This window comes from Bicyclus anynana, chromosome 7, assembly GCF_947172395.1.
Source record: "Bicyclus anynana chromosome 7, ilBicAnyn1.1, whole genome shotgun sequence".
Classification (NCBI taxonomy): Eukaryota; Metazoa; Arthropoda; class Insecta; order Lepidoptera; family Nymphalidae; genus Bicyclus; species Bicyclus anynana.
The window spans coordinates 18,140,936-18,158,723 of NC_069089.1; the positions used below are offsets into that span (position 1 = coordinate 18,140,936).

Here is a 17,788-nt window from a genome sequence, read left to right on the forward strand (position 1 = left end):
TTGCTTTACAAACTGACGTTAAACGTTAAAGTAGGTATTTGGATAGCACAATCTAAAGAGTAAACGATTTGTGTTTTTTAAAAAACGTATCTAACCCACTTACTGGTTACCTAAAGATACGTAGTACGTCGTACGTCGGCGCACGGTAGGACTTCCGTGGAGATACGGCGCAGTAAATAATACCGATACACTGTAAAGTAAACTCGGCACACAGATATGCTAGACATGCAAATATGTCTACTGATGACAAAGATAAGCGGGGGCAGTTTCGAGCGCAACGGTTTTCCTCGGTTTCCATTCTCAAACACCGTTATCTACGCAAGGTGTTTTGTGTTTTAGTGTTATCGCTTACGGTTTAGTTTCGTCTGATGGGGTGGAAAGGTAGTCTTGGCCGTGACGTCACGCGTACGTCGAAAATGACACTTTTACGAGCAATAATTTACATTATTTCGGTGTTAAGCCTCGCGTGCCAGGCGATTGATTTTATGTCAGTCGCGTCTTCTATTTGCGTTCAGTAAATCGAATCACTAGCTACACGGCGGAGTTATTTTGTAATGGTTGTTTCGCGTGACGTTTTTAAGAGTTCTTTTTTTGTTTTTTTTTTTTTTTGGTTATCGCAGACTATATCGCGGCCGTCCCTTGGGCCGAAGTACACACGCTTGTGTCAGCAATCCGTACAGTTTATAACGTATTGCTGCCATGTTGTGACGTGATATTCTTTATTCAAAAGTTGAGTTGTATTTTTGTGTTACTCTACGGCATTGTATAGGGAATGATTTATTTTATTGCTGTTTCAGATTTCGAATTGCATTGTTAACGAATTCAGAATAAAGTTTTCAATGTAAAAAAGTTAAAAGTTGAAAGGTAGTCGTGTTTACTATTCTAATAAAAATACTACGGAATAAGGATTGTTTCATACATTAGTTAGTGTCTCTCCGATAGCTTTGTTTTTTCATAAATATTCGTTTATTCTAAACCGGAGTTGTATTTAATTTCATAAAGTCAAATAATTCCAAGGATGTCAATAAAGCCAATTAAGTAAGGTCAGTGACCACAAAAGAAATATGAAATATGATAGCAATGGAATTGTTGATGGGGACAGTAACTTTTTTTTCTCGAATGAACGTTGTTAACGAAACATTTTTTGCACTTTTAAATAATATACAATTATCGGATAGGATATGTATATACAAAGATCGGATATATACAGACAACGGCTATAACATTCTATACATTACTTACCAAAGTACTAAAGTACTTGTGTCACCAACTTCGCTTTATTATCACTTAAGGTTGTCTTTCTGATTAGTCAAAATAAAGCTGGGTAGGTATTTACCTAATCGATTTTAAAATTATAAGTTGTAAAATAAATCAAAAAGTTGTACCAGGAAAGTATAATCGATATAGAGCTAGTGCATACCTGTCGATAAGGGCGCGGACACACGCGCACACCCAATTAAGATCTTCATTAGGCGCCTTCTGCGAAGCCTCTATCAGGCGCACGGACTGGAACAAAACGAACGGTGTGACCTGGGGTTTACTCTTTTACGTATCGATTTTCAAAAAGTCATCGTTTAATCTGAACATTAAATCATCGTCTCAAGCTAAATATCGTTTCCCGTAGGAGTACGGGGATAAAGCACTATAGTACTCGAGGAAAGTGTAGCTTATCAACAGTGGTTAAGTAGTTTCAGAGCCTATTCAATGCCAACAAACAAACAAAAAAAAGAATGAAATCTTTCCTCTTTATAATATTAGTAATAATATACTCGTAGTACTGACCTGTTTACACGATTAAAAAGGAATAAAAAGTATGTGGTACAAGGTCCAAGTTATCCCTATATCAAATTTCACTTAAATTGGTTCCGTGGTTTGGTATAATATAGCTGTGAATAGCTAAGAAAGACTTTCGTATTTATGATATTAAGTATGAATATATAAATGAATGTAGGCCTGGTATACTGAGAGATTTGGCTTTAAGGTAGAGTCGGATCGTCTCGTCAAATACGTACGTATCCAAGGGAAACGTTCCTTTACGTTGTGTTCAATAAATAATCCTAAACTCTTTCCTCGTTGGTCTTGTGGTTAGCCTGTGTGACTTGATGATCACGAGGTCCTTGTCCATTTGTCTTGAATTGGTTGTGTTACACCGTAATGAAGCTTGGTAGCTTTAAGTTATATAAATAACCTCACAAATGAAGAGACAGGCTATTAAAAATGGTCTGATAATGAAAATTATTACTTGATGTTTCGAAGTGCTGGTAAACTAAGCCTGATTGAAACAAATGTATTTTGACTTTGACTTACAAATAAATGAGATTATACGTTTTGACTTAGCGCATATACGCAAAACGTATGTTTTTTTTTTATTTTCTCGCAATCTCACCTGATGGTAAGTGATGATGCAGTCTAAGATAGAAGCGGGCTAACTTGTTAGGAGGAGGATGAAAATCCACACCCCTTTCGGTTTCTACACGGCATCGGTTAAAACATTAGTCACTTTTTGTCGTAAGTTAAGGAAAGAAGACATTTGAAGTGGAATGCCCTTTGGAGTCAGTGTATCCTGACATATAATATGATTTGTGTACCTTGAAGACGAAATTGAGTAGGCATTTCCTAGGTGAGCGCGCTCCAACCTAGATAATCCACCAGGCATGTTTGTTGTCAAGCGCGAGCCTGTTTAGTTAAAATAAACATACTTAATGCTAAAAAGGGTGGCAGTCTAATAAGGTAATCACCATTATCGAAATATCAATCAAAATAAAACCCATCCCACTCATCATTCCGTACGTGATCGGCTAAAAAAATAGACATAAACATTTATTGAAGTTTTCGAGACGCCATAAGTTTTTCTGGCTGTCAGTTTATCAATGACCAGGTCTCATAAGAGTCTTTGGCATTAATTAACGGGTGTCGCGGGAGTTTGGCCCTTATTGCGTCGGGGTAAGGGCGATGGTGTGAAGCGGGGTGGCGCGGATGGTAGCACGTATCGGAAGCTACAATGATGTACCACGACCAGTCCATTGCGGGCGATTTTTTTTATCGGTAGCCTTAGCGCGCGGAGGTACGAAAGTTGGGATGCGGTATGGGAACTTGCTAGCTGGTAAGGATTTATTATAAGTTCGCCTTAGAAAAATTAAACTTAATTTAATTAATTGTCGCTCCACTGGTTAGCCTATGTGGTTTTAAATTACGAGGTCCTGGGTTCGCATCCTGGGTCGAGCTTGAGATAGTGAGTTTTCTTCTTCTAAGAAATTTTCAGTTAAAGTTTTCAACCCATCATTTGGGAAACTGGAGTTACACATTCGTGTCTCGGAGAGCACGATAAGGCGTCGGTTCCGACCGACCGACAACAGCAACTAACAATATATTAATCAATTTTGCTAATAGTTCTAATGTGAGTTTTTGGTTTCGTCCACGTGATCTCATCATGTAAACGTATTCTTAGTTTCTTACCTACCTGTACCTTCTACAGGCAATAACGTCGTGTTATTGCCTGTAGAAGGTAGGTGACTATAGAAGTTACCACTGTACTGGCAATAACGTACCAAGCCATTTAGCCTTTTTTTCTTAGACTGTATGGTCACTGGTAAAATCACAGTTAGCGGCTGACTTGTTTGATTAAAAAAAAGATTGTTGAACTGAATTCTACACTGTTTGTTGAATTCAGCTTCCGTGTGTTCGTATATGGGCATCGCTAATGTAAGCGTGGTACCAGTCTCGTGCATTAGGTCATCTAACATCCTTGTTAGTGGTCGGTTCATTGTCATGCGCAGGGGTCGCTGGCGGCGCCTTAACAGTCGTGGAGCCATCAATTACAACTGCGCCGCCTGTCGCTTGACTGCAAAACTGTGTATTACTCACTAGTGCATTAATATGATGGTCATGTGCGTAAGATAATTGGAAAATTGTAGATTTTCTAACTTCTGCGTCTACCTTCGTCTCCGTGAATTTATTATTTCGATACCAAGTTAATGTTCTAGTAATTAAATTAATAAGACCTTTTTAGTACGAGTAAAGCGTTTTGTAGCAAAGCACATTTGGGGAAGTACCTACTGTTCTTACGTTGATTTCACTCATCCTTATATCCATATTAAAAATGCGAAAGTATTGTTTAATATACTAAGGTCTGGTCTGGTGGTAGGCATCAGCAGTCTCTAGTTACTATCCTATACGATCCGGTACAATGCGTAGAAATCCTCAGAAGTACCTATGGGTAGAATCAGTGGCATAGCGTACCTGGGAGGGGCCATGTATCAAAATTAGTAGGAGGGCCCAAATGAAGGGTAGGTAAAGATAACACAAAAGAAACAAAAATGCTTGCTAAAAAGAAAGAAGAAGATGTCAGTGACTTAACCAAGACCTAACCTATGTAGTATGTTACAAACTTTTGACACGCTTCGGGAAAAAGAAAAGATTGAGTATAACCCACATTTTACTCATTTTTGCTTTCACACATAAGGGGCTCCTGTAGTTCGAGGGCCCCGTATCATTGATACGGCTGATACGCGGTAGCTACGCCTCTTGGTATAGAATAAACCAACCTTGTATCTCTTTCAAGTAAGCTCTCTTATGTTAGCAGCATCGTCACTTAACAAGTGAGATGGCAGTCAAAGGCTAACTTGAAATTAAATAAAAAAATAATAATAACGAGCACCTTTTCCACCACAAAAATTTCTACTTCTACTTAACATTTCAGAATATATTATTTCATTATTTTTATAATACTCCAGTATTTTAAAAGTTCAATAATATAAATATCTCATCCATCGCTCTGGGCTCCGCTCGCTGCAAGACAATGAGCGGCCCACCGCGTCACTCCTTAAACCTTTTCGCCTTATTTCACTAGCCTTGCCTTGCTTTTGTTTCGAGCACTTCTTTATTTTGTTGTGCGATCTTATTATTTCGCTACCGTTCGCATTGCCATAGTCGGGGAGCTGGTGGGTGAGGTTTTTAATGGATTTTTACTTTTTGATAATTTTTAGATATAAACAAGTAGAAAATAATACATAAACCCGACAGTGCTAAAAATGGTTAACTCGGGTAACGAGACATCCTTTAGGGTGCTTTTCCACCAGAGATATGTTATGCTGCGAAGATATTTGCCTGTTTCCACCAATACTAAGCTATGTAGCGTGCGAGGAAAATGCGCAGCTCGAGCTACGAGTATGCGATGTATCGATAGTAGGGAAGCGGTGAGGGCATCCATAACAGCACACGTTCATAGCACGCATCTATAGCGCGCATCCATAGCAGGCATCCATAGCACGCATCCATAGCAGTCATCCATTGCTCGCATCCTTCCATATAAAATACATATCTTATTTGAATCCGTTTCCACCAGTGCTAAGCTATGTGCACCAATGAATATGATCGGTGGATATCAAACGCATCAATAGCAACGTAGCGTAGCACATCTTTGGTGGATAATCGCCCTAATACTTCCACAACTGAGACTAATCTAATGACACATCGTATGATGACACTTGTCATATGTTATGGAGCGTATATGAGACATACGATATTTCAATAATGTTTTTTATATTCTATACGAGGATTCAATAAAATGAGAAGATAAAAAACTAAAAAATAACCCTCCATCGGCTGCAGGGCAAAAACTAAAAATATAAACGAACGACTACTAGCTACATGATCTAAATGTAGAAGCTTAGCAAGCATGGCTAGGTCGTATCGTCTCATGAAGTGTGCATAGACACTGTGGAGGCTGCGCGTTGTTCTGATAATCCACCGCATCTCAGCATGACGTGTGTGTGTCTTGTCCTTCTCTAGACATGCACAAGGGATTGTCTGTTAAATCTCAAATATAGAGGTCTCTATTAGACCTATAGCCGTCCTCAGTAGTAACAGTTACTTAACCTATAGCTTGAGTGACTTCGGATCACGAAAACTTGGACACAAGTCCTGTGCTGAGAAATACTGAAATTTCTTCTAAGAGATTGTCAGTAAAAAAATCCAAGAGTAAAAAAGCCTAGAGTTGGGAAATTGGTGGTGTTACACCCCCTGCCTCGGAAAGCCCGTTAAGTTGTCGCTTCCAGTCCCATTATTGCATCATTATAATCATTATTATTAATTATCATTATCAGTGATCGTAAAACAATTTAGCATCATCATCCTAAGCTAGCCAAACCCGCATTTGAACAGAGTAGTGGGTAAGCTTCATTATCCTTTTTTATAAGAAGGTAGGTTTGACACTGTAGCAGGCTGATGTTGATAACTTCTCTTATAAGAGTCTTGTACTCGTGGTTAGAGACATGAAGAGAAATTTAAATTTAACTGATCATTCAGAAGTGCTGGCTCTTCGACTAAGTGGCTGGCTCCGTTTTTGTTCACATTGTCGCAGACTCGCCGTAGCTGTGCGCGGAATGAAGTAATACTGCTCACAACTCTCCGGTATTGTGTATTTGCGGGGCTTTTTGTTTTTCATAATGCTCTGTGTCAACTTTTTGTGCGGAACCCGTTCTGTGCTATGTGTGTTATGTAACGTCATCCTTTTCACAAAAACTAGACGTACTATCAATTAGATAAGTGTTTTTATTAGTAACTGTCGTCAATCGTCAATCACCAGTCAGACTTTGTGACAGGCACCCTAGAAACGTAGGTATAACGACGAGTCATATTCCTACTTTGAATTCATTTAGTGGAATGAAATTGTGTTACAAGATTGCAATGTGTTATTTTTTTACCCGAGCTTGACGTAAACGGATCATCATTTTTATTTGTTTTTGTATCACTTTTTACCATTCGTTTGTATTTATATGAGTCTTGTAAAGTTTTTACTGCACTTATAACACGAATTACATCAAAGCAAAGCTGAAGATTAAGTTTTAATACACGGAGGTAGGTAGATATCATAGTTTCGAAGGTAAAGCGTTAACAGACAAAATTTTTAAATATTGATCGATTGTTTTCTGAATTGATTCATTTATTTCCATTTCAAGTTTTTAAACATCGTAATAATCAAGTAAGACATAAACGCTCCATTTCTTCTCTCAGCAAACACTATTATTGATATCAGTTAATAATTAACTAGAAATGATAGGTATAATTACCACGAGTACAGTATTAGCGATATCATTGGCAATCATCGGCGCAGATAGCCAGCAAGTAGGTATATCTTACAAATTCGTGCTCGGCTCGCCCAAATAGGACAATCTCACCGAGATCTCGTACAAAACGAACAATCGCGTAACACAGTCTACTTAAGGCTAACTGAGATCTCCTTTTTGGGCGTGTTGGAGTGTGAATGCGGCGTGTCGTTGGGCTAATTAACGGGGACATGCGCGCGCGCCGCGCTAACTCAGCGGCCCGAGAGCCCCCCCATGCGGACACCGACTTGCTTTTAGCGGGAGATGTCTCGTAATCTGGAGAATTCCAATTATATTCCGTTAATTAGATCGTTTCGGGGTTTTACGGGCGTGCTGGTGCGTGTTGCGCGCTGATTTATACGTGCTTAAGTAATACTTAAGTATTGGAATTTAAAATTCAGTATTTCGATGACTTAAACAGTCTTCCCTTGAAATGCTTTAATTAATCTGAGCGCCTATTTAAGTTTGTACATATTTGTGAAATGGTTTGTAAGAAAATACAAGGTTGTATTCAGTCTTAAGTTCTGTTAAAATATAAAATTGATTCATCGTCATTAATAACTAAAATTAATTAAACCGGCGGTTAAATAAATAGACCCGTGAAACAGTTTTTCAAATACAAAATTGTTATTTAATTAAAGTATTAAAAAGTATTTGTTATTTAATTTTTATCATTATTCCAATGTACTTAGCGGCCAATAGTAAAACAGTAAACTTAAATTAAATTAAGGAGCACTTATGCACTTTTTGTTATTACCACTTGAGATTGATGTATTTATGTCCGCTTATGCGGCATTCGACAGTGTATTGTATGCGATACATTTAATGAATTATTAATTTTATATGTTGGTGCTATAAGAGTCACATTTTCTTTAAATCTTCCTGATGTTTTATAAACATAAATTAGGTGCTTCAAAGCATCATTTATTGTCTTATTTGAAAGAGATTTTGACTTTGACGAGAAAAAGGTTTCGAAACCTTTATTCCGTTTAAGGTTTACTTTAAAGGCAAAGAAAATGACTCACCCACTCGTTATAACAGGCTTCATTTCGTATGACAGGCGGATAAAAAAACAATCCGGCAAAGACCACGGGACAATGTCTGCAGATTTTTTAATGCGACCAACATTGCTCCCGAGTTAGGAATTTATTGAGTCGTATACAAAATAAACGATATCCTTTTCAACTGCGACGCTGGTAACTTGATTTCAGACCTTATTCGCTTTCAGTTTAGGTTTGTAGTTGAATGAAACAGTTCAGATGTCGTCGCACCGGTAGCTGTCCAGCATTGATCTTGTACATCAGCTGTCCATCTGAATGTCTGCACTACCCGATAACGTATCGACACCCTTCATTTGCGTATCTGCTGATATTATTCTTAATTGCTGTTCCCAGTTCGGGTTAATTGAGTGTTTAATAGGCCGTGTTGTGTACCTGTTCTGTTTTTATTACGATTAGCTGATTTGCATTTTGCGATGTATACTTTTTTGTACCAATGATTGACGGAACAAGATCGGCCATTTGGTTTTTAAGCAGTAATAGCGACCCTATAACAATAAATTCCTATAATAGACACTATATCTATCTATTGGAATCCAGAAATGAACTGCATAAGTTCCTTAATAAACATAATATTTTGATTTGAGCCTCAGAGAGTCAGTGGAGAGTCCACAGCTAATATTATGTTGATTGGTTGCATAAAAATTATACTTCAGTAAAGGCTTAACTAAGGAGTAATAGACGCACTTAAGTATTCTATGATATTGAATAAATAGAGGGGCTCGCACTATTTTTTTTAAATATTTATTTAAATTAAAATAATTTAAGAACGTATGAAAATATAAAAAAGATTTTTTTTAACAAAATTATAAAGTGCAATTTTATTGACCTAGTTATACATATTACCTACTATAAATTCACTAATGCATTATTTACTTATGTGCGAAATAAAAGGCTTTTTCATTTTAAAGGCTTAACTTAGGTAGCGTGTAGAAGCCCTTACAGCCCAGCGCGCAAGCCTACGCATACTTGGGAAACCTCAAATATCTCCATCGTTTTTCTCACAACCATCTGTTGGTTTTATGTGAGCCATTGTTGTGCGGTTTGTTGTGAGAACGACCACTCGACTTACTCGTATAGTTTTCAAGTATTTTCATGGGGTCTATTAAAGGTTTTTGTCGATACATTAGTAGAAGTTTACTGTACATTTTTGTTGCAAATGTAAGGACTGAACTATTATTATGATCTTTTCCTGATCACATCATCATTCCTGAAAGCAGATATTATTTATCAAAAACATCCCAAACAATTTTTACGTATTTACCCCTTATGATGTTATGTTTTACATACATAACATCATACAGGTATGACAATCTATATCTATAAGCTATATGAGCTTAAGCTGATTTTGATGCGTAAGTAAGTTGTTTTTATATGAGGATAAGTATTGAACAGTTTGTACATAACAACTTCAGATGAAATTACAATATATTTTTAATTCGTGTCTTTAGACTTTGATTTTAAAGTAGTCATAGTTTATTTTTTATCTTATGTTCTTACTTTTTATAGTGTTCAAACCGATTTTGTTTCGTAGTTATTACTATAATAGGCTAATTAGGCTTTCTAACATTCAGTTAATCTGTGAGCCTTTATGTTACTCATACAATAAAGTGGTATAGCAACATCATGTGGAACTATGTCATATCCATATACAAATGAACAGCTCAAATAACCCAATAGGTCCCACATCCGGGCAAATTGGCTCAGCGGCGTGTTTAGGGTCCTTTGCGCGTCGGCAGAAGGTCATCGGGTAATTAAGAGTCCCTCAAGCAATCAAACTTGGCCCGCCCGTGATTGGCTGCAGCACTCGGACTAGATCAAAGAGCGAAGGCGTCAAACGGAATATTTTAGGGAGGCCGTTTGAACTCCGTGAGGGTGTTAAGGATGTTTTTCATGGCTGTGTTTGTTTATTGAACGGGGCCCGATCTAGTTTTGTTATGTGCTTCTGAATTTCAATACTTTATGTATTAGCAAGTCATTTTAATTAAAATAATGTATGATTTTATAGCAAAATTCTCGTCTACTATAAGGTATCAACCTGAATATGTTGTCTTTCTTTCTTTATACATTTATTGTCATAGTTTTAAGTTTGTTGTGTCCTTTTGCAAGAATGAGGAAGCCTGAGTATAAGTAAAAGGTTCGCTTACCTTACCTTGTACTCTTCATTTCAATATCCCCACAATACAGGTGGAAATAAAAACGGAAGCTGGAAAATTTATGGAGGCAGGTTTCATTTGATATCATCATTATCAACTAACTTGAGCGACACACTAAAAGGCCAGGCCTTCCTTATTATAGGAGAGAGGATATGGAACAAAGACCCCATGCTGCTAATGATGTTAATGATAATGACCAGAATCAAATGCTTAACGTGCTTTCCGAGGAATGGAAACACCTCTAACTTCGGACTGACAATTTTTACTGAAAATTTCTTAGAAGAAAAAAAATGATCAGTATTTCATTGCCCGACGCAGAACTCAAAACTAGAACCTCGCTTATCGGAACAATGAGACAGATATAGCACTCGTAATATACTTATTTCATTATACATTAATTACTGTAATAATGATTGTACAAATAGCTAAATAAAAAGGTCGGCGTTCGGAACGGCGCGGACGTGCCCGACAGTTCGGTAATCTTATTACATAAAAGCCTCCCCGAATTAGACATTTTGCAGATACTAAAAGATATTTAGTCCGGCATCCCTCCCCCTAATGGCGCACTATTTTAAAGGGTTGTTTACACCCCGAGACGCCGAGCAATCCCTTTAATCCTATCGCGGAGGACAGACATTTTCTAAGACATTTTGGTTGTTTATTTGTTATTGCTAGATTTTCAAAGCTTAGTTTTATAGGCGTTTAAGTTAAAGAACGTTCGTCGAAGTCAACTTTCTTGATATTGAACGATTTATGTTCAAATAAATAAAGAATTATAATTTTAGTAAAACAGAAATGTGAAGGCCACTTTCTACAGTAAAAAAAAAGGTAAATCGGGATTGGTTAAGATAATAAAATAAATAATTTGTTTCCCAAAGACCAAGACCATCTGCCCATTTCAGGGCAAGAGCAAGAGCAAGGATTTTTTTTTAAATTTAATTGTTTATTTATGATAATATAATCTACCGCTATACTGCTGCCATGCCTGATTGTGTAATGATGCAGCCTGTGGTAGAATGCGCTTATTTTGAAGGTTCCTCTTCACTTTTTACTTGAAGATACAGGTGATAACAGGTGGTAATGAAAAAGCTCCAGATCTGCAGTTTGTTTATAAATAACTATTCAAACCGTTGAGATCACATCCTAGGGCTATCTACTTCGTAACGGTGCAGATCTCTATGATATCTAGCAACCTATGTTAGAACGGTAAACGTGAAATGACATCAAACGTTAGCCTAATGTCGGTCTTGAAAACGGTGACAAAACTAAATAAAGTGATCACAACTAGGTAATAAATGACGTAAAGTTTTATTATTACCATTTTCAGTACAGCAATTGAGGTTTATTCTTTTAATTGAGCCAAGGGATTCCGCCACTTGAACCAATCAAGTTAATCGATAAAGAGATGCCTTCGAGTGAGTATATAAGGGAAATCGATTACACAAGCGCAACTCTTGGAGGAATGCTCTCGGGACGAAGGATAAGTAAATGAGAGGCCGGCCCCGTGGGATGCGGACTGCGGTGCTGAAAAGTGCCGAGTGGATGGAGCTTTGAAGTTGAGGATGGATGGCCCTTTTGATTTAGAGTTTCAATCATTTGGATAGTATTTAAGGAATCTACATCTATCTTCTTATAATTGTTTTTGGTTGACCTAAACTCTAAAGGATTCGCCTATTCTCTTAGGCTCGAAAGTTTGACAATATCATCATCAGCCTTTATCTGACACCGAAGGTCTTCTTTCAGCCCGTGGCAGGTCTAAATATTCACTCTTTTATAAGGAAGGCCTGACCCTAGAAAAGCCTGAAATGTGGTATCTAAATAGAAGTTTAGGTATGCGTTATTTGAACTTTCAATGCGGTTCACGATGTAGGCATATTATTATTAATAAAATACAGGGTAGGTACGATTAAAGTTACGTTAGTACGTTGATTATTTTTCTTGCTTAGATTTCGAAACTCTCATATTATGCGCCAATAAATATCTACACATTTTACCACCTCTCGATACAAGAGTACTTTGGCTCTACTGTATTCGATACAAAGGTAACAAATTCGGAGAGCCGTCTACTGAAAACAATAAACAAATCCATCATAACAAGGAAAATCTCTGAAAACGATAAATACGTCGTCAAACCTCCCCTCCCTCATCAGTAAAAACCTATCTGACGACATCTGAAAACCGCGTCTCGCCACAATGGGGCAAAATTAAAGCGAAACTTGCCGTAATTAATTTCAAGTACTCAACGCTTTTGTAATAAATCGTTTCGAGTATAAATTTTCCCGACAAAATTGAACCGGCGGCTTCGTGTCGTCTCTTTTGTATCCGATACATTTGCATAATATCGTGTCACCTGTCCCTTTCGATTCGGATGATTCCCGGCATCCAGATTTTCGCTAATCACGCGTCTTGATAACTTCGCCTAATTAAATTTGAACTTTACATTAGCTTGTATTACGGTTCAAAGTTGGTTGAAGACTGGTCTTTGTTTGGTCGAGGGTGTTCGTTAGGTAAAGTTTGTAGAAATAATTCGGTAGATATCGCACAGCGAATCGCCGGTGAGTTGTCGACTCGGCTGAGATAAGCTGTAATAATTCTTAATATCGCGTTAGAGGGTAGATGTAACTTTTGTATCCGGATATATTTCATTTTGTAAGGAAAATGGGAAAGATACGACTGCGTTTATGCCGTTTATTGATAACTGAAAACGCTTTTTGATTGTGATTTTACTAGTACAAGAAATTAAAATATAAGTATGATATTCTTAGATGATTTCTGTTAATATTAAGACTGAGTAATAGTTAATGACCGGGCTCTTGTTCTTGAAATCAGGTATTGAATTCTATGACCCCCGTTTTCAAATCAAATCAAATGTCATTCAGTGAGTCCTTACTCACTAGAATACCAGTAACATTCTCTACCAAAGGTTCAAAAAGCAGTCGAAAGCTAGACTTCATGATCCAAGTTAACATAGAGTAACTACCGAAATAAAAAGTTCTCCTAAATAGGCTGAGAATTATGAGGTATTGATATTCATTATATTATATTATTATAGATACTTCTCCTTAAGTTCTGAAATATGTATTTTGAGGAGGATTTTGAGTTTGAGTCATTAACAACCCATATTCGGCTCACTGTTGAGCACAAGTATCCTCTTAGAATGAGAGGAGTTAGGCTAAGAGCCCAATGCAGATTGGCAGACTTCACACAGTAGAGAATTAAGAAAATCTCAGGTATGCAGGTTTCAGGCTCAAGATGTTTTTCCTTTACCGTTTAAGAAACATGATATTAAATTTCTTAAATGCCAATAACTAAAAAATTGGAGGTGCATGACCCCAACCGGCTTCGAACTTACGCCCTCCGAATCGAAGACAGAGGCCACTGGGCTATCACGGCTTCTACGAGTTTGAGTATCAAACTTTATTTACATGTAAGCCATAATAACGATTTTTTTTTGGTTTTGAATATAGTCATATAAAGAGGTTTAGGTAACTATATCGATATTATAGTGTTGGCGCAATAAAGAAGTAACCGATAGTTAACATGGGTTGACAGTAATGAAAATAGAACTATCTCTGTCACAATGTATCCTGTGACTAGAACAGAGTTTTCAGAGTTCTATGCTTAGATTAGATTAACTAATAAGTATTGGTGAATCTACAGCAGAATTAGCACCACAGTTTCTCAAAACAATATATCAAGTACAATCACGCAATCTACGTCATCGGTCAAACTGAAATCTCGAACACAGGTCATTTACCTCGGATAAGATGTCAGGCAATGACTTCCGGTTCCGGCGCGGCGCCATTGTGCTTCCGGTGGCCGCCGTGACGTCACGGCCGCATGACGCACTTCCGCCGCAAATCGCTGTAATAAGGGTTTTATTACAGTCATTTAGTGTACCTAGAATTACTTAAAGGTCAAAAAATATAGGTAGGTATCCTATATTCAAATTTACTTACATCGTCTATTACTCTATTAGACTATTATGATTAATCATTCAAGTGGTAAAAACAATATATTCTCAATATATTATTTATGCAATATTTGCGGTAGGTACGTCTCGTAATTTGCCATGAACAAAACCTTCCACTTAGTGCACTAAGTAACATCTCACTAAATTTGGAAAATATATTTATTTATTTATTATCTTATCTTAAATATAAAATCAAAAGAAAAAAGGTATATATGTTTTCTGTGGAATAACCAAGTAAGAAATTGAACCCAGGGGCTCTCTGTTGTGAATCAAGATATTATCAAGTTATTACTAAGCCTGAATCAAACTCTATGCAATGTGTCGATTTGACTGAAATCTCAGTCGTACAAGTTGCGATGCAGTTTAAACTGGTACAGATAGCACGATTAATTTGCGTACCAGAACGCTACATTTCTTGGTAGTACATTTTTGCAGGTGAACAAAAAACAAAAGAAAGTTTTGCAGGTGGGTGGTAACTAACCACGGCCGAAATGTACCAGACAAATCTAAAAATGAAAACATAAACAGGGAATAGAACACAGGACCTCTTTATTGTGAAACATGTTAAGTAGGTATTATCAGCATGAGTTACTCGCGGGTTAAAACACCACGAAGAGATCATCTAGGTAACCAAATTAATTTCCTAAAACATGCCACCAAAATATACACACAACTAATTACCCCACTGTACGGGGCACAGTCGCCATAATTCAGGAAACAAATCTCCAAAAGGCACAGTTTTATTTTCTGTTATCGCACGTGTCCAGCAAAAAACGCGGGAAAACACGGATCCCGGCTCATGTTAATATTTGAGGCGTTTTTATTTGAAATTTCCATTTACACGCCAACCCCCCACCCCCCGCCGTCGTCCCTCCACCCCGCGCCCCCCCTCATACATATTCATGTGATGCACCCTCATACTTTCTCTCCAGTTCATATTGCATGATGCTGTGGATCTAACAGAGTCGATAACTGCTCTGATTTATGTCGTACTTTGTGTTATTGCCTATTTATTTGTATTTCTTTTTTATTATAGGTAATATTTCTCGTCTACGCTGACACCGGGAAAGTCTTGGCAACACGGAAACTAAATTATTTTCCTACAATCTATATCAAAAGTCAATTCAAAGTGAAAAACAATTTGAACTTGAATTTTGACGATGAGTGTAAGAAAAGATGGAATTACCATTTATCTGATATCGTGATTGTAATTGTCTCGTTCGTCTAGTCATCTAGTGATTAGCCTATGCGGCTTCCAATCATGACGTTCTGGGTTCATGACGAGTCTTGGAACGGGACGGGCTATAAAATATTGAGATTTTCTTTCTTGTTACTCATCCCTGCATCAAAGAAAATGTTAAACTCTGTCCTGTAACATATTCGGGGCTCATTGTTGAGCACGAATCTCCTCTCAGAATGAGATGAGTTAGGCTAATAGTCCACTACGCTTGCGGTATGGCAGACATGCACACAACTGAAAAGTTGAAGGTGCATGCTCCAGACTGAATTGGAGGCAGAGTCACCACTGGGCTATCACGGCTCATGCTAACCAATATAATAATATTTAAAAAATAAGACCAATTATGTTACTGTGTCAATTAACACGGCACTAAAAGTGAAGTTGTCGAAGCAGTAATTAGTGGAACGAAGTAAATAATATTGTGCGGAGATGTTATCGCTGACCTTGCATATTTAGTGGCCATTATGAAACGTCACATTACACGATTTGGTTATGTTCCGCCTGAAATATGAACCTGGGACCGATGCGGAATGATTTGTTTGCGATTTAATCTTTGAGGTTAATTACTTAATATGAAAAGGTTGGGTATTACCTTGGTAGTTTAAAGGCAAGTTTAGTGAATTTAGACATTTTTTGCTTTATTCGAATTAAAAGCCCATGTTCTGTTTATTCGAGTTGACAACAGTTTATTTAATGCATCTCCCCATCAGGTTGGGGCACGGGGTGTTAATATTTAGAATTTGTAAATATCATTTTCAGATGTTCATCATTAACAACCCATATTCAGCTTACTGTTGAGCACGAGTCTCCCCTCAGAATGAGATGGGTTAGGCCTTAGTCCACCAAGCTAGCCAAATGCGGATTTGCATGATTTCACACACGTAGATAGTAAGTAATTAAGAAAATTCCAGGTATGCGGGTTTCCCCGCGATGTTTTTCCTTCACCGTTTGGGATAGGTACGTGATATTTAATTTCTTAAAATGTACATAATGAAAAGTCCGGTCCAGATTCAAACCTAAGACAGAGGTCATATCCACTAGGTTCTCACGTCTCTTTCACGATTCGTAACGTGTTCTGCAAGTCACGGGTGTGTACCACCAATTTTCCATAACTCCGGACTGTTGTTAAGAATTTATCGGAAAAAAGAAAAAGCGCCGCCAACCAACCAAACCCTAATTCATGATGTGAAGTCATGTGGGCTAACCAATGGACCAATAAGGCAAGCTATACGAGTATGTTCCTTTAATCGTATCTAGATTAAGTATAATAATAATTAAGACCTTCCTGTTTTCAAAGTCGCAGTACATCGCGGTCAAGGCAAGGCGTCCGCTTCAGGGGCCGCAAACGGTAACAAATGACGTTTCATAATGTCCCGCTAAGTATGCCACGTAATGTACGCGATACGATCGCCAACGACTGCTGACTCCTGACCTACTGTAAATATTACTAATGCAGTAACACTAATTACTGACCACTGCCACTGGTGGCTTTATTTATTGTGTGTTGTAAATTAGCTTCAAAAAGTTTACAAATAGACTAATTAAACGTTTAACATATTTTCAAAACCGACTTTGCACTTATTAAACATTTTTTTTCCTTCCTTTTTTCCTTCATTCGTCCGGAGAATGAATACCGCCTTCTTCCCTACTAGTAAACAGCATTGCTGTGTCTCCATCTGAGCCCCTAATAATGATAATACCATCAAGTTGATGGTACAGAATTGCGTGTAAGGTTTTTGTCCTCTAACTCTTTTTCAGTAACTAGCAATGGTCGATGCCTACCACCCGAATAAATCTGTGAACAATATAGACAATATAAAATTCTAAATTGAAGCTGGAAATCGAATTTTTTTGTTGAAAATCTCAGTCAGCATTGCCAACTGCGCCAGACAGGTAGGTATATCATTGTAATATCCCTGGATAAATGGCTAGTTTAAGGTATAACTCCACAATGGCCCAAATTCGGTTGCCTAAAGACACTGTCATTATTAGAAGCAGCTTGATTAGTTTAGTTCTGCTGAGCTGGAGGTTTGTGAAGTGCTGTAACACTCGAGCCGTATGTAAATCGCGCTCGTAATCCGCCGGAAAATCAAATAGTTATAATTCACGCCGATTGTAATTAAATAACAAGTATTTTTGTTCCGACAGTTAATTTAACAATGGTTACAATTTCCTTTGTTTCGCTACCGCACAACTAATACGACTCAGTAATAACCTTAAGGTCACGGTGGAGACTTATTGTTTCACAACTTTTT

At 37.5% G+C, this 17,788-nt stretch overlaps 1 long non-coding RNA gene across 1 annotated transcript in view; it reads right to left on the bottom strand.

Annotated features, from left to right (window-relative positions):
• The window catches only part of LOC128198260 (uncharacterized), a 60,883-nt gene that overhangs the window by 15,620 nt on the left and 27,475 nt on the right, over positions 1 to 17,788 (bottom strand). The window contains exons 2-3 of the long non-coding RNA XR_008250987.1: positions 14,078 to 14,184; positions 1,421 to 1,506 (exon numbers count right to left, since the gene is read on the bottom strand). This is a non-coding gene — a long non-coding RNA (uncharacterized LOC128198260). The remainder of the gene's footprint in view (positions 1 to 1,420; positions 1,507 to 14,077; positions 14,185 to 17,788) is intronic.